At 41.8% G+C, this 25,722-nt stretch overlaps 1 long non-coding RNA gene across 1 annotated transcript; it reads left to right on the top strand.

Annotated features, from left to right (window-relative positions):
- Positions 1-21,564, top strand: LOC116599651. The gene is made up of 3 exons (XR_004289441.1): positions 1-78; positions 19,459-19,512; positions 20,628-21,564. It is a non-coding gene; the product is annotated as an uncharacterized LOC116599651 (long non-coding RNA).
- Positions 21,565-25,722: the final 4,158 nt, after the last annotated feature.

Genomic DNA, 25,722 nt, shown 5'->3' with positions numbered 1-25,722 from the left:
CACCTTCTAGGAAGGAAGATGTGCAGGAGAAAACACTACTTAGCTTTCAAGGCGCCCCATTAGGTGGAGGAAATCCATGTAAGTCCACGGCTACAGCACAGTGCGTAAGTGTTATTGAACTGTGCTAGGGATTTGCAGAGAAAAAGATCAGGTTCAAAAGCAAATGCCCGAGGTGGATGGGTCCACAATCACCGCTGGGTCAGACTAATTCTCACACTAAACATTCAAGTAATAAATTGCATCTTCGTTAAAAGCTATCCTGATTGGCTACATAATTTATTTACGTTAATTGGGTAATTTCTCAATTCCTTTTCACTCTGTTTTTCATACACTTGGCTTTAAAGGAATGACCAACGAGTCGCCTAGAATACAGACTCTGCCGAGCCTATGCATTTGGTTGTCTAGAACCTTGAGAGGGTGCTTTCTCAAGTTTCTTCATCCGTGAGGTCCCAGCCTCCCGCACACCCAGCCCAGTCCTAGCCGGACACTGTTGAATATCTCTTACCAACCTGCTTTTTGGCCACTTTCTAATGCTCACTTTCTCCTCTCCCTTCCCATTCTGTTCCAGGGGTTTGACAGAACAGACTGCCCTCAGACACCATTGAGATCGTGACACAGGCCAGTACACTTCAGGAAATTCAAACTGACAGAAACCCCTGCCTTCTGCTGTTGCAAAAGTGGCTTGGTGTAGCAAGACGCCAGCTCAGAGTCAAGGGCTGCAAGAAAAGGTTCTTGACCCTCTCTGCAGAGAAGGGAGTGCCTGGGGGGCTGAAAGCTTTGGCAGGGTTGAGATAAACACTCAGGTTAAGGCATTTTTCATCTTTTTAACCAGATCTCATTATATTGTCAAACAAGACTGCCAGGTTCACAAGAAACAGCTCCGGTATTCTTGTTGAGGGTTGGGGCAAGAAGTAAGTAAGTATTTATTTATTTATTTATTTTCCCATCAAAGTGAATTCCCCTGATGCTGGGATGCCAAGCAAAGTTTTCACTGGGATGAAAGTGAGGACTGGGAGGGAGCCTTTGAAGGAAAAAGCCTGAACGTATTTCATAGAGCCCCAACCTACCAGGTGGTGAGGGGGAAAAAAGAGGACTTGGTAATAAGCTCGCCTACATCCTATGCAAAGAAGTCCCTTTCTTAGGATACCTATATAACATAAACATAACAAAAGCTCTCCTCAATTGTATATTCCCTTGCTGTGTCAGTGTCTTACACTGCCCTTTGTTGACTCCAAGAAAATGACATTTTGCCTTTTTTTTTTTTTTTGAAGATTTTGTTTATTTATTTGACAGAGAGAGACATCACAAGTAGGTAGAGAGATTGGAGGAAGCAGGCTTCCCACCAAGCAGAGAGAGCCCGATGTGGGGCTCAGTCCTAGGACCCCAAGACCATGACCTGAGCCGAAGGCAGAGGCTTAACCCACTGAACCACCCGGGAGTTCCATCTTTATCATTATTTTTTTTAATAGCTTCTCTTACCTTTTCCAGGTTGAGTTAAATTTAATTTCCAGGTTGAGTTAATTGTTTAGTCCTGGTGATGCTCAAGTTAGATAAATTGCTGTGGTACACAGCCATGAGTCCAAATTACATAGGGATTGCGGTGTTCCATGTGAAAATACTTAGAGTTCATCCTCTAAAAGCGTCTTACTCAAACAGAACATTTGCATTTGAGAAAATCCAAAGCAAATGTCTGGCAAGTGAATTCTCTTATTAGCCTCTAACTTCAATCATCATCTTATTTTATATTTGGATAGCGCATTCATTCTTGTAGCTCATTTTGTTCTCATCATACAGAGCACCTTTATCATTTTTAAAGCTATTCTTTATTGAGAAATATTTACTGAGTTATTAGTTTGTGAGGATGCTCGTACTACATTCCTCTCTCACTTTGGCAACACTGATTTTAAACCTTTTCGGCGCTCCCTGTACCTCAAGGACCCCCACTTCACCTCCTGCTCTGTAAGCAATGCATGTCTCTTTCACTGAAAAAATGGAAGCCATCAGCTGGGAACGCCTTGAACTTCCTGCCACCAAATCCACATCCTGTATCTGCCTGCATGTTACCCTTCTTCCGTCCTAGGACTGGGCATTTATTTATTTATTTATTTATTTATTTATTTATTTGTTTGGACTGGGCTTTTAGGTAGCTATTTAACAGAGCAGGAAACATGCTGAATGACCTGGAGAACTGCCCCAAATCTTATAGGAAGTAAAAGGTGGTGGCAGAATTTGAACTCAGGTCTCCTGATTTTGGGTCCCAGTGCCCTTCCTCCTCTTCCCGTTTTTTAATAAATTTTATTTTTTTGTTGCTATTTTTAAATAATTTATTATTTATTTGTCAGAGAGAGAGTGTGTGCACAAGCAGGGGAAGGGGCAAGCAGAGGGAGAAGGAGGCTCCCTCCAGAGCAAGGAGCCGGATGTGGGACTTGATCCCAGGATCCTGGGATCATGACCTGAGCCAAAGGTAGATGCTTTACTGACTGAGCCACACAGGTGTCCTGCCTTTATTTATTAATTTTTTTGAAAAAGCAGTTTTAGGTTCATAGTAAAATTGAGAGGAAGGCACAACAATTTCCATATACCTCCTGCTCCCACAATTATTGGCATCACTTACCAGAATGGTACCTTTTTTTTTCTATTTTAAACCTAGGATGAACCTTCATTGATACATTATTACTCAGAGTCCATAATTTACCTAAGGGTTCATTCTTGGTATTGTATATTCATTATGTTGGGACTGACATATAACGATATTCACCCATCATATAGAGTAATTTCATTGCCTTAAAAATCCTCTGTGCTCTGCCTAATTCATCTCCCCCACCTCCACCTGGCAACCACTGATCTTTTATTAGCTTTTTCAGAATGGCACTACTTGGTATGTGACCTTCTCAGATTGAGTTCTTTCATTTAGAAGTATGCAGTTCAGCTTCCTTCATGTCTTTGCATGGCTGCCTGTCATTTATTTTTAGCCCTGAATGATATTCCGTTGTCTGGATGTATGGCAGTTCATCCATTCATCTACTGCAGGGTATCTTGGTTGCTTCCAAGTGTCGCAATTATGAACAAAGCTATTATAAACATCTGGCCAGGTTGTTGTGTGAACACGTGTTTTCATCTTCTTTGGGTAAATGCCCAAGAGCACAATTGCTGGACGGCATGGTAAGATATGTATGGTTTTGTAAAGAAAGCCCAAATATTTCTCAAAGTTCTATACCATTTTGCATTCCCACTAGTAATTAACAAGAATGCCTATTTCTCCATATCTTTGCCAGCATTAGTTGTCAGTGTTCTGGAAATAAATAAAACCTGTAGTTGTATCATCTTTTAATTTCTATTTCTCTGATGACTTATGAAGTGGAGCATCTCTCCATATGTTTACTTGCCATCTGTATATTTTCTTTGGTGGGATGTCTGCCATGGTCTTTGGTCCATTTTAAAAATCAGGTTGTTTTCTCATTGTTGAGTTTGTTTGTTTGTTTGTTTGTTTATTTCAGACAGAGAGAGAGAGAGAGAGAGAGAGGGAGAGCATGAGTGGAGAGGGGCAGAGGGAGAAGCAGACCCCTCATTGAGAAGGGAGCCTGATGTGGGGCTCAATCCCAGGACCCCGAGATCTTGACCTGAGCCAAAGGCAGAAGCTTAATGACTGAACCACCCAGACACCCCTCATTTTTGAATTTTAAGAGTTATTTGTGTGTATTAGATAATAGTCCTTTATCAGATGTGTCTTTTGCCAGTGTTTTCTCCCCATCTGGGGCATGTCTTCTCTTTCTTTTGATACTGTCTTTCACAGAGCAGCAGGTTTTAATTTAATTTAATTTGATTTTTAAAAAAACATTTTATCTATTTATTTAACAGAGAGAGATTACAAGTAGGCAGAGAGGCAGTCAGAGAGAGATGGGGATGCAGGCCTCCCGCTGAGCAGAGAGCCCGATGTGGGGCTCAATCCCAGGACCCTGAGATCATGACCTGAGCCAAAAGCAGAGGCTTAACCTACTGAGCTACCCAGGTGCCCCAGGTTTTAATTTTAATGAAGCCCAGCTTATCAATGATCTCTTTCATGCATTGTGTCCTTGTGTTGTATCTAAAAAGGCATCACCATACCTAAGATCATTTAGGTTTTCTTCTGTGTTATCCTCTAGGAGTTTATAGTTTTGCATTTAAGTCTGTAATCCATTTTGAGTTAATTTTTGTGACGGGTACAAAGTCTCTGTCTAGATTCGCTGTTTTGCACATGGACATCCACTTGTTCTAACACCATTGTTGAAGAGAATGTTTTTGCTCATTGTATTTCCTTTGTGCCTTTGTCAAAGTTTAGTTCATTATACTTACATGGGTCTATTTTTGGGCTGTCTTTTCTGTCTCATTGATAATTTGTCTATTCTTTTGCCAGTTCCACACTGTTTTGATTACTGTAACTTTAAAAAAAAAAAGATTTTATTTATTTATTTGAGAGAGACAAAGAGAGATAGTGAGAGAGAGCATGATCGGGGGAGAGGGAGTGGGAGAAGCAGCTTCCCCTCTGAGCAGGGAACCCAGCGCGGGGCTCTACCCCAGGACTCTGGGATCATGACCTGAGCTGAAGGCGGACACTTGACTGGCTGAGTCACCCAGCTGCCCCTGATTACTGTAGCTTTATAGTAAGTCTTGACGTTGAGTAATGTCAGTCCTCCAGCTTTGTTCTTCTCCCATATTATGTGGCTTTTCTGGGTCTTTTGCCTCTCCGTGGAAACCTTAGAATCAGTTTGTTGATCTCCACAAAATAACCTACGGGGATTTTGATTGGGATTGCCTTGAATCTAGAGATCAACTTGGGAAGGGCTGACACCTTGGCAATATTGAGTCTTCTTGCCCATGGATATTTCTCCATTTATTTTGTTCTTTGGCTTTATTCATCAGAGTTTTGTACTTTTCCTCATATAGTTCTTATAGATATGTCAGATTTATACCTAAGCATTTTAGTTTGTTGGGCACAAATGCAAGTGATTTGTGTTTCTAATTTTAATCCAACTTGTTTACTGTTGGTATATAGGAAAGCAATTGACTTTTGTATATTAACCTTGTATCCTGCAATCTTGCTTTAATCTTTTATTAGTTCCAGGAGTTTTTCCCTTGATTCTTTTGGATGTTCTACATAGACAATCATGTCATCTGGGAACAGTTTTATGTCTTGCTTCCCAATCTGTATACCTTTTCCTTTCTTATTTCATTAATATTGTATCTAGTATGATGTAGCATAGGAGTGGTATGGAAGGAACATCCTTGTCGTTTCCTGGTGCCCTTTTCACTGCATTACACCTTTTAGTCTTTTAAATTAAGTAAGCAAGCATTTTATTTTTAAATGTTTACAAAGGACAGGTCGATCAAGCATCCACTCCCTCCTTGACCATTTCCAATGGCCCTGAATTTGTGTTTGGTGGTCCATATGGTTCTAGGGAATCTTACAACAGCTCCAACTCTAGCTATTGAGAAATGGACTAGCAGCATCCCTAAACCACAGTGACTAGTTCATGAGTAGACCTGTGTCCTAAACTGGCCCAATCTGAGTGGTGCACAGATGCTTTTTGCTTGTTTGTTTGTTTGTTTGTTTTTCCTTCTGTGTGGTATGCTATAAAGAAGGAAAGCCTGGAGACCCTGAAGCCATTTTGCCATTATGAAGGAAGTCAATCTAGGGATGAAGGTAAACACAGAATTAGACCAAACATAAAATATTTGCAGGAAATGAAGCTAGGGCCTTGATTAAACCATAACTGAACATTCTCAATTATGTTACCCATAAATTGCTGTCATTTCTAAGCCACTTTGAACTTAGTTTTCTGTCACCTGTAACAGGAAGCATAATTGGCTGATACAACTTTTGCTGATTAATGTATTTTTCTTACAAATAATTTAGAAAATTCTGAAAAATATTAAAAGCAAGTAAAAACTATCCATAATTCTACAACCTAGAATAATCACTATTAACATTTTAGGGGATTCCTTTTCAGTTTTCACTGAAGAGAAATTAGAAATTAAGATTATATTTAAAAAGCCTTATCTCTTGATTTCTTTTTACTGGAACATCGAATGATATGAAAATTTACATGGCCATATGTAATTATTATCTTATGCTTTGTCTCCCTCCCCAGTCCCATCCTGCTCCATTTTTTCCCTCTCTACCTCCCACAACCCCCTGCCCTGCCTTTCAAATTCCTCATATCAGAGAGATCATATGGTAATTATTTTTCTCTGATTGACTTATTTCACTCAGCATAATACCTTCTAGTTCCATCCACATCGTTATAAATGGCAGGATTTCGGTGTTTGATAGCTGCACATTACTCCATTGTATACATATACCACGTCGTCTTCATCCATTCATCTGTTGATGGACATCTAGGTTCTTTTCATAATTTGGCTATTGTGGACATTGCTGCTATAAACATTTGGGTGCATGTCTCCATTCGGATCAATACATTTGTATCTTTAGGATAAATACTCAACAGTGCAATTGCTGGGTTGTAGGGTAGCTATATTTTCAAATTTTTGAGGAACTTCCATACGGTTTTCCAGAATGGCTGCACCAGCTTGCATTCCCACTGAAGTGTAGGAGGGCTCCCCTTTCTCCACAAAATCTGTCTTTTCCTGACTTCTTAGTTTTAGCCATTCTGACTGGTATGAGGGTTTTATCTCATTGTGGTTTTGATTTGTATTTTCCTGATGCCAAGTGATGTCGAGAATTTTTTCATGTCTATTGGCCATTTGTATGTCTTCTTTGGAGAAATGTCTGTTCATGCCTTCTGCCCATTTCTCGACTTGATGATTTGTTCTTTGTGTGTTTAGTTTAATTAACTTCTTTATGGATTTTGGATACTAGCCCTATATCTGATATGTCATTTGTGAATATCTTCTTTCATTCTGTCAGTTGTCTTTTGGTTTTGTAGACTGTTTCCTTTGCTGTGCAAAGCTTTTGATCTTGATGAAGTCCCAAATGTTCATTTTTGCCCTTGCTTCCCTTGCCATTGGTGATGTTTCTAGGAAGAATTTGCTGCAGCTAAGGTCAAAGAGGTTGCTACCTGTGTTCTCCTCAAGGATTTTTGTGGATTCCTGTCTCATATTGAGGTCTTTCATCCATTTTGAGTCTATTTTTGTGTGTTGTGTAAGGAAATGGTCCAGTTTCATTCTTCTGTATGTGGCTGTCCAATTTTCCCAACGCCATTTGTTGAAGAGACTATCTTTTTTCCATTGAACATTCTTTCCTGCTTTGTCAAAGATGAGTTGACCATAGAGTTGAGGGTTTATTTCTGGGATCTATTCTGTTCCATTGATGTATGTATCTGTTTTTGTGTCAGTACCACCCTGTCTTGATGATTACAGCTTTGTAATAGAGCTTGAAGTCGAGAATTGTGATGCCGCCAACTTTGGTTTTACTTTTCAATATTCCTCTAGCTATTCGAGGTCTCCTCTGGTTCCATATAAATTTTAGAATTATTTGTTCCATTTATTTGAAAAACATTGATGGTATTTTGATAAAGATTGCATTAAATGTGTAGACTGTTTTAGGTAGCATAGACATTTTCACAATATTTGTTTTTCTAATCCATGAGCATGGAATGTTTCTCCATTTCTTTGTGTCTTCCTCAATTTCTTTCCTGAGTACTTTACAGTTTTTTGAGTACAGATTCTTTGCCTCTTTGATTAGGTTTATTCCTAAGTATCTTATGGTTTTTGGTGCAATTGTAAATGGGATCAACTCTTTAATTTCTCGTTGTTCTGTCATGCTGTTGGTGTATAGAAATGCAACTGATTTACGTGTATTGATTTTAAATCCTGACACTTTACTGAATTCCTGTATGAGTTGTAGCATTTTTGAAGTGGAGTATTTTGGGTTTTCCATATAAAGTATCATATCATCTGCAAAGAGTGAGAATTTGGCTTCTTCTTTACCAATTTGGATGCCTTTTATTTCTTTCTGTTGTCTGATTACCAAGGGTAGGACTTCTGGTGGAATGTTGAATAGTGGTGGGGACAGTGTTCCTGACATTAGAGAAAAAGCTCTCGGCTTTTCCCTATTGAGAATGATATTCATCCCCATTGAGAATGATATTCACCATCCATAGATGGCTTTTATGATATTGAGGTACGTACCCACTATTCCTACACTGTGAAGAGTTTTGATTAAGAAAGTATGCTGTACTTTGTCAAAGCAGCATCTACTGAGAGTATCATATGGTTCTTGTTCTTTCTTTGATTAATGTATTATATCACATTGATTGATTTGTGGATGCTGAACCAACCTTGCAGCCCAGGAATAAATCCCACTTTGTCGTGGTGAGTAATCCTTTTAATGTACTGTTGGATCTTAATGGCTAGTATTTTAGTGAGAATATTTGCATCTGTGTTCATCAAAGATACTGGTCTGTAATTCTCCTTTTTGATGGGGTCTTTGTCAGGTTTTGGGATCAAGGTAATGTTGGCCTCATAAAATGAGTTTAGAAGTTTCCCTTCCATTTCTATTTTTTGGAACAGTTTCAGGAGAATAGATAGTAATGTTTAAATGTTTGGTAGGAATTCCCTGGGAAACAATCTGGCTCTGGGCTCTTGTTTGTTGGCAGATTTTTTTTTTTTAAAGATTTTTTCTTTATTTATCTGACAGAGATCACAAGTAGGCAGAGAGGCAGGCAGAGAGAGAGGAGGAAGCAGGCTCCCTGCAGCGCAGAGAGCCTGATGTGGGGCTCGATCCCAGGACCCTGGGATCATGACCTGAGCCGAAGGCAGAGGCTTAACCCACTGAGCCACCCAGGTGCCCCTGCTGGCAGATTTTTGATGACTGCTTCAATCTCCTTACTGGTTAAGAATCTGTTCAGGTTTTCTATTTCTTCCTGGTTGAGTTGTGGTAGTTTATATGTCTCTAGAAATGCATCTATTTCTTCCAGGTTGTCAAATTTGCTGGTGTATAGTTGCTCATAATATGTTCTTATAGTTGTTTGTATTTCTTCTGTGTTGTTTGTGATCTCTCCTCTTTCATTCATGATTTTATTAATTTGGGTCCTTTCTCTTTTCTTTTTGATAAGACTGTCCAGAGGTTTATCGATCTTATTAATTCTTTCAAAGAACCAACTCCTAGTTTCATTGACTTGTTCTTCTGTTCTTTCGATTTCTATTTCATTGATTTCTGCTCTGATCTTTATTATTTCTCTTATCCTGCTGGGTTTAGGCTTTCTTTGCTGTTCTTTCTCTAGCTCCTTTAGATGTAAGATTAGGTTGTATACTTGAGACCTTTCTTGTTTCTTGAGAAAGGCATGTATTGCTATATATTTTCCTCTCAGGACCACCTTTGCTGTGTCTAAGATTTTGAACAGTTGTGTTTTCATTTTCATTTGTTTCCATGAATTTTTAAAAATTCATCTTTAATTTCCTGGTTGACCCATTCATTCTTTAGTAGGATGCTCTTTAGCCTCCATGTATTTGAGTTCTTTCCAACTTTTTTCTTGTGGTTGAGTTCTAGTTTCAAAGCATTGTGGTCTGAAAATATGCAGGGAATGATCCCAATATTTTGGTACCAGTTGAGACCTGATTCGTGACCCAGGATGTGATCTATTCTGGAGAATGTTCCATGTGCACTAGAGAAGAATGTGTATTCTGTTGCTTTGGGATTGAATGTTCCAAATATACCTTTTGTGTCCATCTTGTCCAGTGTATCATTTAAACCCTTTATTTCCTTGTTGACTTTTGCTTAGATGAACTGTCTATTTCAGTGAGGGGGGTGTTAAAGTCCCCTACTATTATTGTATTATTGTTGATCTGTTTCTTTGATTTTGTGATTAATTGGTTTATATAGTTGGCTGCTCCCATATTAGGGGCATAGATACTTAAAATTGTTAAAACTTTTTGTTGGACAGACCCTTTAAGTATGATATCATGTCATTCCTCAGCTCTTATTATAATCTTGGCTTAAAATCTAATTTATCTGATATAAGGGTTACCACCCAGATTTCTTTTGATGTCGATAAGCATGGTCAATTGTTTTCCACCTCCTCACTTTAAATCTGGAAGTGTCTTTGGGTCTAAAACGAGTTTCTTGCAGACAACATATTGATGGTTCTTGTTTTTTTTTTTAACCATTCTGATATCTGTGTCTTTTGATTGGGGCATTGGCCCATTTACATTCAAGGTAATTATTGAAAAATACGAATGTAGTGCCATTGTACTGCCTGTAAGGTGACCATTACTGTATATTGTCTCTGTTCCTTTTTTGTCTGTTACTTTCTCTCTTTGCTCTCTCTTTGCTTAGAGGACCCCTTTCAATATTTCCTGTAAGTCTGGTTTGCTGTTTGCAAATTGTTTTAGTTTTTGTTTGTCCTGGAAGCTTTTTCATCTCTCTTTCTATTTTCAGTGACAACCTATCTGGATATAGTATTCTTCTTGGCTGCATATTATTCTTGTTTAGTACTCTGAATATATCATGCCAGTCCTTTCTGGCCTACCAGGTCTCTGTGGATAGGTCTACTTCCAATCTAATATTTCTACTGTAGTATGTTATAGATCTTTCATCCTGAGCTGCTTTCAGGATTTTCTCTTTGTCACTGAGACTTGTAAGTTTTCCTATTGGATGGTGGTGTGTGGACCTATTTTTATGGATTTTAAGGGGTATTCTCTCTGCCTCCTGGATTGTGATACTTGTTCCCTCCCCAAATTAGGGAAATTCTCTGCTATGATTTGCTCCATTATCCTTCTGCCCCTCTGTCTCCTTCTTCTTCTTTTGGGATCCCAATTATTCTAATATTGTTTCATCTTATGATGTCACTTATCTCTCGAATTCTCCCCTTGTGGTCTAGTAGTTGTGTCACTCTTTTTCTCAGCTTCTTTATTCTCCATCATTTGGTGTTCTATATCACTGGTTCTCTCCTCTGCTTCATTTATGCTAGCAGTAAGAGCCTCCATTTTTTATTGCACCTTATTAATAGCTTTTTAAAATTTCAACTTGGTTACATTTTAGTTCTTTATTTCTCCAGAAAGGGATTCTCTAGTATCTTCCATGCTTTTTTCAAGACCAGCTAGCACCTTGATAATCATCATTCTGAACTCATTATGACATATTACTAATGTTCATTTTGATTAGGCCCCTAGCCATCAGTACAGCCTTTTTGTTCTTTTTTTTTGAGGTGACTTTTTCCACCCTGTCATTTTATCCAGATAAGAATAGATGAAGGAGAGAACAAAATACTAAAAAAGGTGAAAATGACTCCAAAAAAATATACACTAACCAAATCAGAAGAGACCTGAGACCAGGTCTCTGGTATATATATATATAAATATATATATTTTACCCCCCTTCTTTCTTCATCTATATCTTATCTATATCTATATCTTCATATAAATATCTATATATATATATAGAGAGAGAGAGTAAAATATGTATATATATATAATATATATGTAATACATATATATACATAAGCAAAAAGATGCTTAAAAAGGTATTGGTAAGATAATATAGTTAAAAAAACATTAAAATAAGAAAGAGGAAAAATTTTAAAAAATAGAATAAGAAAAAATTAAAAAATTAAAAAAAATTAACTTTGAAGGTCTAAAGAATCACGTTAAAAAAGCTATGAATTCTGTGTGCTGTATTTCTGTAGCTCTGGAGTTCCGCAATTCTCATTGATTGGTAACTTGGTCTTGGCTAGATGTTCTTGCTGATCTGGGTGAGGGGCTGTTGCAGTGATTCTCAAATGTCTTTGCCTGAGGCGAAATTGCACCACTCTTGCCAGAGGACAGGCTAAGTAATCTGCTTGGGTTCATGCTTAGTAGCTTTTGTTCCCTGAGTGCTTTCTGTAGAGCTTTGGAGGACAGGAATGAAGATGGCAGCCTCCCAATCTTGGGCCCTGTAGCAGTTGAGAGCTCAGGACCCCACTCCTCAGTGCACCCTCAGAGAAAAGCAGTCAATCCCTCCCATCTTCCTGGTCTCTGACAGCACTCGAGCTCACCCGGCCTGTTACTGAGAGTTTCTATCTCTGGCGCACAACCCCCATTTGGAGTCTCCAAACCCAGCAGATTCCTGCTGCATGCTCCCATGCCACTCCTCCTGGAGGAGGAAGGTGAGTCTCCCTGGATCTGCCACTTGTGGGGTCCCTGTTCAAGGACCAGTGGCCCAGTTGTGCCTCGGGTCATGGTTTAAAGTAACCCCAAGCTGAGAGCACACATTTTGGCTCCCTTTGCCAGCTTCCCAATCTGATACCTGGGAGCTCTGCCACACTCAGACACTCCCAATCTTTCTGTGACCCTGCAGGTCCTGAAACCACACTGTCCCCATGAGGGCTCCACCCCTGCTTAGCCTCTGGAGCGACATCACTCAGTGAAGCAGACTTCTAAATGTTCCAAGTTTATGCTCTGTTGCTCTACCACTTGCCTGGCCTTGGCCTCCCTCCATGGTCTTCTTCCCATATGTCACCTTGGGTTCACTTCTTTGCATTTCCTACCTTCCGGAAAGTTGTCACGTTTCTGTTCCTAGAATTGCTGCTTTTCTTCTCTTCAATCTCCTGTTGAGTTTGTAGCTATTCAGAATGGTTTGATAATTATCTAACTGAATTCCTGGGACCCCATGATATTTAGATCTCCTACTCCTTCACCATCTTGCCCCCCCCCCCAGGAGGGTCTATTTCTGATGTCAGGGTGGGAAGGGGATAAGTCTCCGTAAAGCAGCGGAGATGTCCAAGAACAAGCTGAACAGTGCAGAGTCTTGGTGTCTAAAGGAAGAAAGTGCGTCAAGAAACAAGGGGTCATGATAAACATCTAAAGCTGCAGAGAAGTCTGCAGAGATGAGCACTGAAACATGCTCTTGGATTTTGTGGCATTTGGGTTTTTAATGCCTCTAACAAGACCCGTTTTAGGATTGTGTTGGGGGCAGAAGCCTGGTTGTGATTTGAAGAAATACTAGGGGAAAAAGGAATGGAAGCAGGTTTTATGAAAAAGTCTAGGCATTTTGATGAGAAAGGAAGCAGAGAGTAAGGACTAACATGGTTCTCAGTCTTGTCTGTATGATAGAATTATGTGGAAGCCTTTAAAAAATCCCAATGCCAACGCCATTCTCAAGACCAATTAATTCGGAATCTCTGGGAGTTAGACCCAAGCACTGGGAGAGTTTATAAAGCTCCCAGGTGACTCTAATATGCAACCCAAACTGACAATCTCCAGGTTAGAAGGAGATGCAGGGTTGAAATTATATACAAATATATTTTAAAGAATGCATAGACTTGAAGGTGTTTAATTGTTGGTAGGAGGGGAATAGGTTGGAGGGAAGAGAAGGCACAGTTGTTTGTGTAATCCTGAGCTGCAGGGGAAAGAAACATATAGAAACAATGGAATGAGTTATGCTTTTAACTGCACCATCCATCGGTTACCTTGACATTTATAAAAATATTTTAATCTGTATTTCTTTAATTATACAAAGTCAAGAGTAAAGTTGCTTCTTGAAGCATTTCCTATAGAAAATAATGCAGCTAAGCAGTTTCCATACACCATTTCCATTTTCCTGAGTCTTTAATCCAGATGATGGTTGCAAAAGAATTATTATTTTGTACTCTGCATTTTTCTTTTTAAAAAAAGGAAACACTTTTGACATTTGCATTTATTTTTGTAACCATGGTTTAGGACCATTGTTTAGATTTCGTTTTAGATGTAATTCATTTAAATGTTGCCTGGTGGTGTGATGCTTTTATGACATCACCACTCCTAAGTTCTGAAATTCCTTCCTCATTTGGCATGTGTGTTCAAAAAAGGTATACAGCATGATATTTTCTGAGCTCCTGAATGCTTGAAGATATTTTCTCATTTCCTTTCGAAGTGAAAGACAACAGCACTGAGCATGGAATTCTTGTATTTCAATATCCTCCATAAATACTTCACCAATATTTTTTACTGTTCCACTAGAGGTAACTTGTTTTTTTACCTGTATACTTGCAGGGTTTCCCCTGTTATCTTATGTTTATAACACATTTTCAGAACATGCCTCTTTGTTGTTGCTTTACATTAGGACATGGTGAACACTTTTGGTTTCAAAGATATTTTTTCCTGCTCAAAAAAAATGTTCTTTAGTTATGCTTCTGATTATTACTTTGGTTTGAGCAATTTTGGTTTATTCCTCGGGGTTACTATCAGACTTAGACCCAAACTTCACTCTTTGTCCTCCGTGTCTCATACTTTTTCTGTTTTCATTTGACTTTTTTCCTTTGTGGTCTGGAAGAACTTTTCAAGTTTATCCTCCAGGTATCAGTTGTGTTATATTTTTCCCCCTACAATTTCCATTCTCCTTTTTCCTGCCTTTAATGTAATTCTGAGACTATACTTTTCTTTAGTTTGTAATTTTCCACATTTTGATTCATCTCCTTTTTATTTTTTTGCACACTTTTAAAAATCATATCCTGTCTCTCCTTAGGGGTTCTGTTACTAGGTCAGAGACCATACCTTCTGGCAATATATTGAAGCCACCATTTTAGAGACTTGTTATTTTCCTGAGGCTTTAAGATGATATACCTTTTCTCATGCTCTGTAACTTTTTTTTCCCCTGTAAGACCCATGGCTAACCAGGGGTGCCTGGGTGGTATAGTCAGTTAAGCCTCTGCTTTTGGCTCAGGTCATGATCTCAGGTCCTAGGATTGAGCCCCATGTTGGGCTCCCTGCTTAGTGGGGAGCCTGCTTCTCTCTCTCTCTCTTTCTGCCCTTCCCTCTGCTTGTGTGCTCATTCTCTCTTTCTATCTCTCAAATTAACAAATAAAATCTTCTTTTTAAAAAAAGACCCATGGATAACCAAACAAAATGTTTGCAAATATTCAGTATGGAGAGGGCTTGTATATGCCTTCTGTATCCTTAGGCACGTGTTCAACTCCCTGTTCATTTCAACAGGTATATGAGTCAGGCTGATTGCAATGACATGGATGGAACTAGAGGGTATTATGCTAAGCAAAATAAGTCAATCAGAAAAAGACAATTATTGTATGATCTTGCTGATTTGTGGAATTTGATAAACAAGGCAGAGGATCATGGGTGGAAGAGAAGAAAAATGAAATGGGACAAAACCAGAGAGGGAGATGAACCAAAAGAGACTATTAATTTCAGGAAACAAACTAAGAGTTGCTGGAGTGGAGGAGGTGGGAGGGGTGGGGTGGCTGGTGATGCGCACCAGGGAACGTATATGCCGTGGTGAGTGCAGTGAATTGTGTAAAACTGATGAGTCATAGACCTGTACCCCTGAAACAAATAATATATTAGATGTTAATTTAAAAAAAAAAATGTTAGAGAGGTGCCTGGGTGGCTCAGTTGGTTGAGCTTCCAACTCTTCATTTCAGCTCAGGTCAGGATCTCAGGGTGGAGAGATCAAGCCCCGGGGCTCCATGCTCAGAGGGAGTCTGTCTGAGTTTCTGTCCCTCTGCTCCTCCCTCGCCCATGTGCATGCGCATTCACTCTCTCTCAAATAAATAAATAAATTTATCTTAAAAAAAAAAAAAAGTCAGGCTGATACAGACTTAGTGTCTGCGGGCTTTTCAGCCAACTTGCTCAATTGGCATGAGAAAGCATCTTCTACCACCTGCAGTTTGCTCTGTCAAGCTGAACACAGAGGCTGCCTGAACACCATTAAGCTCCAGCATTTGCAGCCATGGGACTCACCTTCCTTTGGTTGCTCTGCTGCATTGCCTCACTGGGCTTTTCTGGCTTTTGTTCTGATGCTCAGCCTTGCAGGAAGCCACAGGGTGCTGCTAGTCCTCGCACCTAGCTTCTACCCAGGTTTTAAATTTTTTATTTTATTTTATTTTTTATTTATTTTTTTCCCCCTCGGATTGGCAGCCTCTAAGTAGTTATGGAAGCAGGTTCTGATCTGAGCGTGAGAGAGGGCTGTGGAAGTGGCACAGTTGAGGAGAGAAGTGCCTCCAAGACAGAGGGACAGCTCCCTGGTTTCCCTACTGATGCTGATCAGACCATGTATCCTGAAGGAAAGCGAGGTGATGAGCAGATCTGCCTTGTTCCCCACCCCATCGGCCATTTTCATCAGCCAGGTTCTATAGGGTCCACAGCTAGTGGGTCTTCCTGGATTTATCAAGAGTCTTGAATGTTGGTATTGTGAATTTTTGGTTTTTTTCTGTCTTAATAAGAACAGTAAATGGGAGGCTGGCAGAATTTTCCATGAAGAACTTAAATTGAGGCCAGATGCCATTTTGCACTTTTTTTTTTTTTTACCATCTGAGTGGTGGTACCATAGAAATAAATCTTAATCAAGTAAGATGAAAGCTTTGGGCAAAGATGAGGACAGGGTGAGAGCCAGCCTGACGATATGCAGCAGGTGGCTAGTGGACTGTGCCCCTCAGCATGGGACTGACTTTTCTTTTTGCTGCACTCCGAAGGACTTAGAATTCCAGACTCTCATGCACCTCTTAAGACTTTGAAGATCTCTATTCTCTGGGGGGTTCAGAGATCTCGTCCATCTCCTAAAACTATTCTGTTTCTTCTAGTAGGATGTTAAAAGCATGCTTAGAAACGAGAGCTACAGTCTGATGTTTACAGCAGCAATATCCATAATAGCCAAAATATGGAAAGAGCCCAGAGGTCCATCGACAGATGAATGGATAAAGAAGATGTGGTACACACACATACACACACACACACACACACACACACACACACACACACACACAGGAATATTACTTAGCCATCAAAAAGAATGAACTCTTACCATTTGCAATGATGTGGATGGAGCTAGAGGGTATTATGCTAAGCAAAATAAATCAATCAGAAAAAGACAATTATTATATGATCTCCCTGATTTGTGGAATTTGAGAAACAAAATAGATGAACATAGGGGAGGGACAGAAAATTAAAATTAAAAGTTAAATTAAAATAAGGTGAAATCAGAAAGGGAGACAAACTGTGAGAGGCTTTTAACTATAGGAAACAAACTGAAAGATACTGGAGGGGTGGGGGTGGGGGGTGAGGTAACTGGGTAATGAGCATTAAGGGGGGTCCTTGATATCATGAGCACTGGGTGTTATATGCAACTGATGAATCACAAAACTCTACCTCTTAAATGAATGAATGAAAGAAAGAAAGAAAGAAAGAAAGAAAGAAAGGGTTAGAGGAGATAGTGTTGGCAGACTGAGACCCTTAGGTGGGCTTCAATAAGACAGATGGTTACCCCTTAGACATTGCATAGACTTAGCTGGCTCCCTGATAGAAATGCCCATGGATCAATGGAATGGAGCTGCCTGGTGGTCTTGCTAGATGATTTGCCAGCAACACCTAGTGTATTTGGAAGTCAGAGCCTATTTCATTCATTTAATAGCAGCCAATATTTCCTGAGAACCTACCATGTATCAGGCACTGAAGTAGGTATTGGAATACAACAGTGAACATGACACATTGTCTGTCCTGAAGCAGCCTGAAGTTTATTGGTGGGGAGGGACAGCTACCTAGGAAACGATATGTGTTGAGATCTGAAGTTGAGGTAAGTGTATGGTACTATGAGGGAGTAAAGGACGGTACTATTTAACTACTCCCAGTGCATGAAGGAAGAATTCCTGAAGGAAGTGATACATAAACTCCAGAAAGAAAAAAGACACATAGGAGAGAGTTAATATTATAAAAAGCTCTAGTATGGAAGAACATATTTCTGAGTTGAAAGAAGACTCAGTCTGTAAAATCAAAGGAGACACCCAGATCCACTCAAGTTAATTTTTTTAAAGATTTATTTATTTTGGGGGGAGGGGGGAGAGAGAAAAGGGGGAGAGGCGGAGGGAGAAAGAATCTCAAGCAGACTCCCCGCTGAGTATGGAGACAGATGCAGGGCTCAGTCCCTTGACCCTGAGATCATGACCGGAGCTGAAACCAAGAGTTGACGCTTAACCGACTGAGCCACTCTGTTTTTTTTTTTTTTTTTTTTTTTTAAACATCTGTTTGGATGTGTATAGTAAGCACTACATAATGATTTGCGAAAGAAGGCATAGATCACACAGACTGTTAAGGGACATTCTAACAACGTCCTGAAACTAAGTTTTTTTAACAAAATGAACTGGTAAAATGGGGAAGGAAAAATGTCATTAAAAAAAACACTTTAGGGGTAAATGTTTCATTTACTTCTCCTTACTCTGTTTCAAATATCTTCATTGGAACTTGGAGAGAGGTAGGAGAAAAGGCAGCCTTGGCAAGAGAAATAGTTGGTGTTTTGACTGATATGATGGTGAAGATGTATGTGGCAAATGAAAAGCACTGAGGAAAGAAAAACAATAATTGATTTTCTCCTTTTAGTATTCATTTCAATTTATGGTTTTGATAGGCTACATTCAAAATGTTTACCCTTTGAGTACAATTACCTTTATCTATATCTATATCTATATCTATCTATCTATCTATCTATCTATCTATATTTATTTAGGTTCCACATCCAGCATGGAACCCCAAATGGGGCTTGAACCCATGACCCTAAGATCAAGACCTACACTGAGATCAAGAGTCAGATGCTCAACCCACTGAGCCACCTGGGTGCCCTAAGTATGATTACCTTCTATCTTTAAGTTAGCACTGTCAATAGGACATAAATTATTTGAAAATTCTGATGATAACACTATAATTGATAATTTGACCAAAATGTAGACATGAGCAGTAAAGTTTACAGAGTAAATACATAGAACAATTTATTATTTATATTTGTCTTTATTTTATTCACACCCGTTGTTGTTCCATTTTATCAATCAAGCCTTCAAAATAATAACTAGATTCAGACTTCTTTGATATTTTGCTGACTCTCAGTACTTTTAAGATCGTAGCTTGGGACACCTTGGTGGCTCAGTTGGTTAAGCACCTGCCTTGGGCTTGGGTTATGATCCCAGGGTCCTGAGATCCAGTCCCCATGTTGAGCTCCCTGCTGAGCAGGGAGCTCTGCTGCTCCCTCTTCCTCTGCCCCTCCCCCGCTTGTGCTTCCTCTGTTTCTCTCTCTCTCGCTTGCTCTTGCTTTCAAATAAATAAATAAAGTAAAAAAAAAAAAAAAAAAAGGCCCATAGCTTTACACATTTAAGAAAACATGTTGTTGTTGTAAAAGCTTATCAAGCCAGGAGGATAGAACATATACATTTATCAGTATATTTGCTTGAGTTAAACTTTTAAGCACTTAGGCATATGCAATGTTGGCTTCCATCGTACAATGGGAGCAGTGAATGTTGCTGGACTCTGGACCTGGACTCTGCAAATGTTCGAGAGGGACCTGTTGCTCAGAGCTCAGCTACCACTGTGCCTTTAGTGTTGTGTCAGAGAGAACCCACTTCAGAGTGAACCTGAGCATTTTATAATTGAAACCCTATTGGTCATTCCCATATTAAAGTATACACACACGCACACACACACACACACACACACATATATCTTCTTGACATGGTAGAATCATTTTGCTTCTGTAACATGGAGCTTCTTTGAGATGTTCCTGTCTATTCCTTACAGGCATCATGGTTTCCTCCTCTGTGTGCCTCTAGGTCTGGAATAGTTGGATGTCAAGTAAGTGCTTGTTGAATTGGAAGTTTCTTGAAAAGTTGCAAGAGGCAAGAAAAAGTTGCATAGTGGCGAGAACAGGGGTTCTAAAGTCAGAGGGCCTTGGGTCCAGAGTCTTTTATTTATTTATTTATTAAGATTTTATTTATTATTTATTTGACAGGCAGAGATCACAGGTGGGCAGAGAGGCAGGCAGAGAAGCAGACAGAGAGAGGAAAGGAAGCAGGCTCGCCGTGGAGCAGAGAGCCCGAGATCCCAGGATCTCAGGGATCATGATTTGAGCCGAAGGCAGAGGCTTTAACCCACTGAGCCACCCAGGTGCCCCTGGAGCCTTTTAAAAGGTTGGCTGTCCCTGGGCAGAAACTCCATTTCTCTGTGTGTCAGTCTTTTGTCTGGAGAGTTCTAGCCTATTCCTCAGAAGGTTCTGATAAAAGTGAAATGAGTTAATACGTTCAAGGTATGCAGATCAGCAGGAACTAACTACACATTTGCTGTTATTATTAAGGAGGGTTAGTAGATGATTCCATTTAACACATATTGATTGAATACGTGTCCTCTGCTGGGGAACGAAGGGCGCATATGGGCCTACCATGTGCCAGGCCTTGGGCGTAGCTGTGGATATCAGAGCAAACAGGACCCAGTCTCTGCCGTATTTGGGTTTGTAGAGTAAGGGATTCAGGTGAGTCATCAAGCAATTATAGAACAGATTATTATAACAGGGTCCTGGAAACTGGAAGCATGCAGGAGGGATCCCTTCCCCTGTCTTGGGCAACCAGAAATCATTTTCTAAAAAAGTGGAATCAAAACTGATGGAAATTTCTTATGCTTATAAAGGGAAGGGAGGAATGGAGATCCATTGAGGTTATAATGGCCTTAGATTTCGTTTGCTTGAAATCCTAGGTATTTCAGGAAAAGCCATTGTGGGTTTGGGGGTCAGCACTCCTGACCCTTGGTAACAGCCATAGAGCCCACAGTCTTCAGGTCCCCATTCGTGGTGTGCTAAGCTGTGTGTTTTCAGGATCATTTGGTGTCCTGTTTTTCTTAGCTTGTGTCCAAACAAGTACCATGATGGGTTTTACAGCGTGTTGATTTATCTTTTGAGACATTTCTTCCTCTTCTAGATACTTCTTCACAAGTTTCCTGTTACCATCAGGACCAACACTTCCTGCAGAGACTTCCGGCTCATGGAAGCAGCGTGCGCCAGCAGGAGAGTTCAATTGCATTGAGGGCTTCCCAAAGGAGTTCTTTTTTCCCCTTCTTGCTGGCTTCCTTCTTCTCTCTTATCTCTGCTCTGTTCCCCACTCGCCCCAAATCCTCAGACTTCCTCTGGAGACTGCAAATGATGATTTCACAGACAGGGAGCTCAGGAGCCTGCGTTCAGGCAGGGCCCTCCTGGGCCTCCTTCGGCTCTGGGTAAAGCAGTTATGTTGGCCCAGTCCTACAAGCAGTATAAAATCTGTAGGTAATTAAGAGCTCCCAACTCTCCCTTCGGTCCTACAAATGCATCACCCTGGGAGAGGGATCAGCATTTCATAACCCTCACTCACTGAGGTCAGGGCCATAAAGGCTGCTGGAATTCCAAATGTTAAATGAGAGGAGGTAAACATGACTCATTGATACCATAGGACACATTAGCCTCTCTGTTCCCTCTGCTCCCCTCAAGGGTCCTACAGGCATGAGACCCCAAGATATGACTTTTAGGAATTAAGGAACCTGGAGAATGGGGGATATTACCTGAAGGACACAGGTATATGCCACAGGAGAGAGTCTCTATCGATGTGTTGATGAGTTTTAAGCATCTGAAAATGGGGTCAACCCAGTTCCCTCCCTCCCTCCCTCCCTTCCTTCCTCCCTTCTTTTCTTCCTTCCTCCCTCTTCCCTCCCTCCTCCCCCCCACCCCTTTCTTGCTTCCTCCCTCTGCTGAGCCCTCCTCATTCCAGCCTGAGGCTGTGCCAACATAGCAATCGAACAGAGTGAAGATATGACAAATAAGAAACGCATAGTCAACATGATCATTAAAACCCAAATCCGATAATTCAGGTTTTATTTTTCTTGTATTTTCCTGTTTGGCTTTGACAATGCCAGAATGAACTAGAATTTGCCAGAGCCTCCTTTCTCCTTGACTGCCTACACAGATCTTAGCCTCCCTGGGATCCACCCTTTTGTAGGAGAGCAAAGAAGAGGAATCTGGAAGATTCTGTCAAGGGCTAGAGCTGCGGAGGGCACAGAGATTCATCTGTGTGGGGTTTGTCCTTACCTGTCCCATTTTCCTTAAGATACCATGGATTTTTTTTTTTTTTTTTTTAATGAAAGAAACCGGGAGGATCTTCCGTAGCTCCACTTGATGTATGTGCAACTATGGCCCAAGCCTGTCTTTCTCCAGAGTTTGCCAGCAGACCCTGCTTCCCATGGGCCCTCTGCAAGTCCCCCTTAAAGCTGGAGGTAATGGGAAAATAATCCAGCGGGAAAGGGAGGGGACGAAGCACATGGATTTCTGGTCTGCGGCTCCTGTTGCTTTTGGCATCTCAAGAGTGAGATTCCCAAGCTGCCTGTGGCCGTCTCCGATGGGCAGGAAGGCCAAGGGGACACTCAGTAGCTCTCTCGGGTTCTTTGGTCGTTCCCGCTACGATTTGTTATTTATTTGCTTTTACATTTTAGTGGCTTCTAATTCGTGGAAACAGGTGGGGAGAAGGGGAAAGGAAGGGGCAGCCGCTCAGGTGGGGCTTCTGGGTCTCCCAGAACGACAGCTTTCTCATGGGGCGGGGTGGCGGGCGCGCACGTTGCAGGCAGGCAGTGTGACCACCAGGCGGCGGGCTCTCCCTGTGATGGGCGGCAGCAGCACCGGGCTGGACTGAAAACTTCCAGAAAGGAAGGTACCCTGGATGGGATTAGAATGGATGGCTCATGAGAAGCATTCGGTTTCGGTAAACGCTTGCTGGGGGTGTTGGGAGTAGCTTCTGGAGCCCAAGCTGATGGTGGTTCAGGCTCTCACAACCCCATCCTTTATAGACAGCAAGACCAACGCCAATGTGCTAAACTCCTAGTCATCTTCTGGCCAAAGCAGGACATGTTTGTACCATGCTGATTCTGTTTACTTATTTATTTTTTAAGAGTCCGTGCAGTGTTTAATTCTGTCTTAGATCTTAGGGGAGCTTGGGCTCCGAACACATTTGGACCAACGCTCAGGTGTTTGAGATCGGCTACATCTGGCTGTGCTCCTTATCCCTGCCGCGTTGGGTCATCGCAAGGGCGTCCCTTCCTGCCCCTCTGCCCTTTGTCCACTTTTTCTCTCCTGTTCCATCCGCTCTTCTGTGTCCCCCAGCCCCAGTGGAGCTGTAGGGGCCCTGTGTATGACTTTTCATGATCCTCTACCGTTTTTTAACTACATTTTGTTTTTAAGTATAATTTTATAACTAAACTGCGGTTTCCTAACTCAGCTAGAACTCAGAGGTTCCCATCCGCTTTTTTTCTTGCTTTAATCATCTCCTTCTTCCATGACCCACACTCGGGGTTCAACCCTCACATCTTCTCCCCTCCCCATCATCTCAAACTTCCTTCAAGTATTTCACTCCCTGGTCCTCACAGTGGCTCTTACTCCAATTTCATAGAAAAAAAAAGGGGGGGGATCCTATCAGGAATTACCATTCCCATGTGTCCGTGGGCTACTTGGGCATTTCTCTCTACCTCTCCACACTTGTACTTCCCTCCTCCCCACTCGGCTCTGAGCAGAGGGACCAACTTATTTGCCCCCATCCTATCCTCACTCTTCGACCACCTGCTGGTTTCCAAGTGTCCCAAGTCACCTTCCTCTCCCTGTGACTCAGCCTTTCTCTGCTGCTTACACTCCTGAGCTCATAAAGGTGCAGAATTCCTTTCCATCCCTAATTTCTCCACCATGCTCCCACACCCAATTACCACCAAATTTCTCTTTCTTTCTCCATGCACACTTCCCTAGACCAACTTTTCATGAGCTGTCTCCATTCCCCTACCGGACATTTACCCCCTAACCCCACACCCCAAATGTGCCTTGTCCCACCTGGGGGCAGCCCCTCCGTGAGCCCCGAAGGGAAAATTATTTTACAGCTGTGACCTAAGGTTCAGCAAGGTCATCAGTTAGGGAATGGTGAGACTGGACTTCAGACTGAAGTTTTATTTGTTCTGCTATCTATGCTTTTCCCACGTCTGGATGCTGGTGGGGAGGGACGGACAGCAGGTACCTTAGATAGTTATCCGAATGCCTTCTAGGAAGACAGGTTTTTGGAGGTGGGGGTGTGGTGGTTGTGAGGGCAGCAGAAGTTAGAGGCAAGCAGACTAGTTACAGGGGTTTTCTGGTTGTTGTAACTCCTCCTCTCCTCCTTGTCTTCCATCCTCTCTCCTCACTAGCCTCAGTAACACACACAGAAGCTCGTCTACACAGACCCACACGTGTCATGGTCATTATTCCTCTCATGTGCTCTGCAGATCACACCACAGAGACCCCAAAATTCTTTGCTGCATGAACAGAAGATGAGGGTGGAAGGGAGGACAACACCTACAACATTTCCCGGGTTTGCAAATGGGAAGAAAGTGCCGACCTGGCTGTCAACCCTTTGGCTGGGAAGGAGACCCTTCTTGAGGCACAGTCTCAGGAACTCCTGGTCCTGGGGCCTGGGCAAGGAGAAGTGTGCCTTTGAGAGGCTGTGACCTATGCATGCGCAGCCCAGCTCTGCTAGTGCCAGACCCTAATCTGGAAAATGGGCTGATAATGGGGTCCGAGTCATGGGGCTGCTGAAGACAGTGGGGTGGGGACGCCCAAAGTGCTAAGACGGCTGTTGCTGCTCATGTTTGGGTGATGACAGTGATGATGGGGATGGAGGTGATAAAGGAGATGTAATTCTGCTATCAGCTCCGCGCACGCCGTCAATAATGATTGAGCACCTACTACATGCACGGAAGTGTGCCAGGCAGGGGCAGCGTAGGGACATACAAGCGAGGCCCCTGCTTTTGATAGGGAGGAACCTGGACTTCTTTATAGCTGGGGGCTTTAGTCTCTGTGGCTTTAATCGGATGACCCTTCTTCCCAAGGGGACGTTCCTGGCCTTTCAAGGGTCTTTGAGGGGAGACCCTCCAGGATCTCAGGGAGCCCCATTTCCTGCTCTTTTCCAGAAAGAGGACTGTCAGCAGCTTTTGAGTCTGTCTGCTCCAGGCAGCCAGGGTTACAAGAAAGCCGCAGGGTGGGGCCCCAGGGAAGGCTCACGTTACCGGACTTGGAGCCCCTGGTTGGTAATAGGAGCTTGGGGGGGCCATCGCTTTCCACTGCCGACCTCATGAAGAGGTCACTTGAAGGGCTTTGAGGCAAAGCCCCGGCTTTGGAATATTCCCTGGGCTTGGAATCAGTTCAGTAGCTCCAGGGAGTTTAGGAGAACTGTGTTGCTTTCTGGAACCACAGAGAAATCCCTCCGTTTACTCCTTGTTGCCAAAGGGACTTCTCACTTCTTCTCTGTATCCAGGACCCCCAGACAGCAGGAGGTGGAGCCCAGAACCCAGGGCAGCCCCAGATGTCTGTCCAGGAGAGCCAGCTAGGGCAGGGCTCTACTTGAGTAGGAATTTAGGCTTCTGATTTCTGGTCGGTTATTCTATTTGCATCTTGTCAGGATCGCTCTTTTCATGGGCATTTAAAAACAGATTGCAGAGATGCTAAAGGTCTGGGCCATTTGGGACACGAGTCATTTCTTTACTGACCTCTTCGATCACGAGGGTCACCTGGTGACTAGGTGATGTGATTTATCTTTCTTAAAAGATAAAAGTGAATTTAGTCATGATTTTCTTTCTTATATTTGTTTTTTCATCTTTTTACTCCTGCTTTATTGCAAACTTCCTCTAAATTAGATTCTAGTTGCCTCAGAAGTCCCATGGAGGGATAGAGACTTTTTTGTTGTCGTTGTGATTATTTGCTTTAAATTAGGAATTGGTATGGACCTCTGTAGCCAGCCCCTTTGGTCATAAATGCATCACACTGTCCTTCAGAGAGAGGTGATAAATGACATTTGGGCAGAAAAACTGAGGCTAAGTAAGGGAGGATGTCCCTGGCTCCTTGGGAGGCCACTGTCCTGTCACTTTGTCCCTGTGTCATTCTAAACCCAGTCCAGGTGTGCATCCTGGAGGAGTCCCAGGTTTCCTTTCTAAATCTTGAGCATTCACTGAAATCCTAAAAGGCCACATACTGCTAATAGGACA

This window comes from Mustela erminea, chromosome 9, assembly GCF_009829155.1.
Source record: "Mustela erminea isolate mMusErm1 chromosome 9, mMusErm1.Pri, whole genome shotgun sequence".
Classification (NCBI taxonomy): Eukaryota; Metazoa; Chordata; class Mammalia; order Carnivora; family Mustelidae; genus Mustela; species Mustela erminea.
Note: the sequence above shows the minus strand (reverse complement) of the source record. Positions and strands in the feature narration are given on the sequence as shown.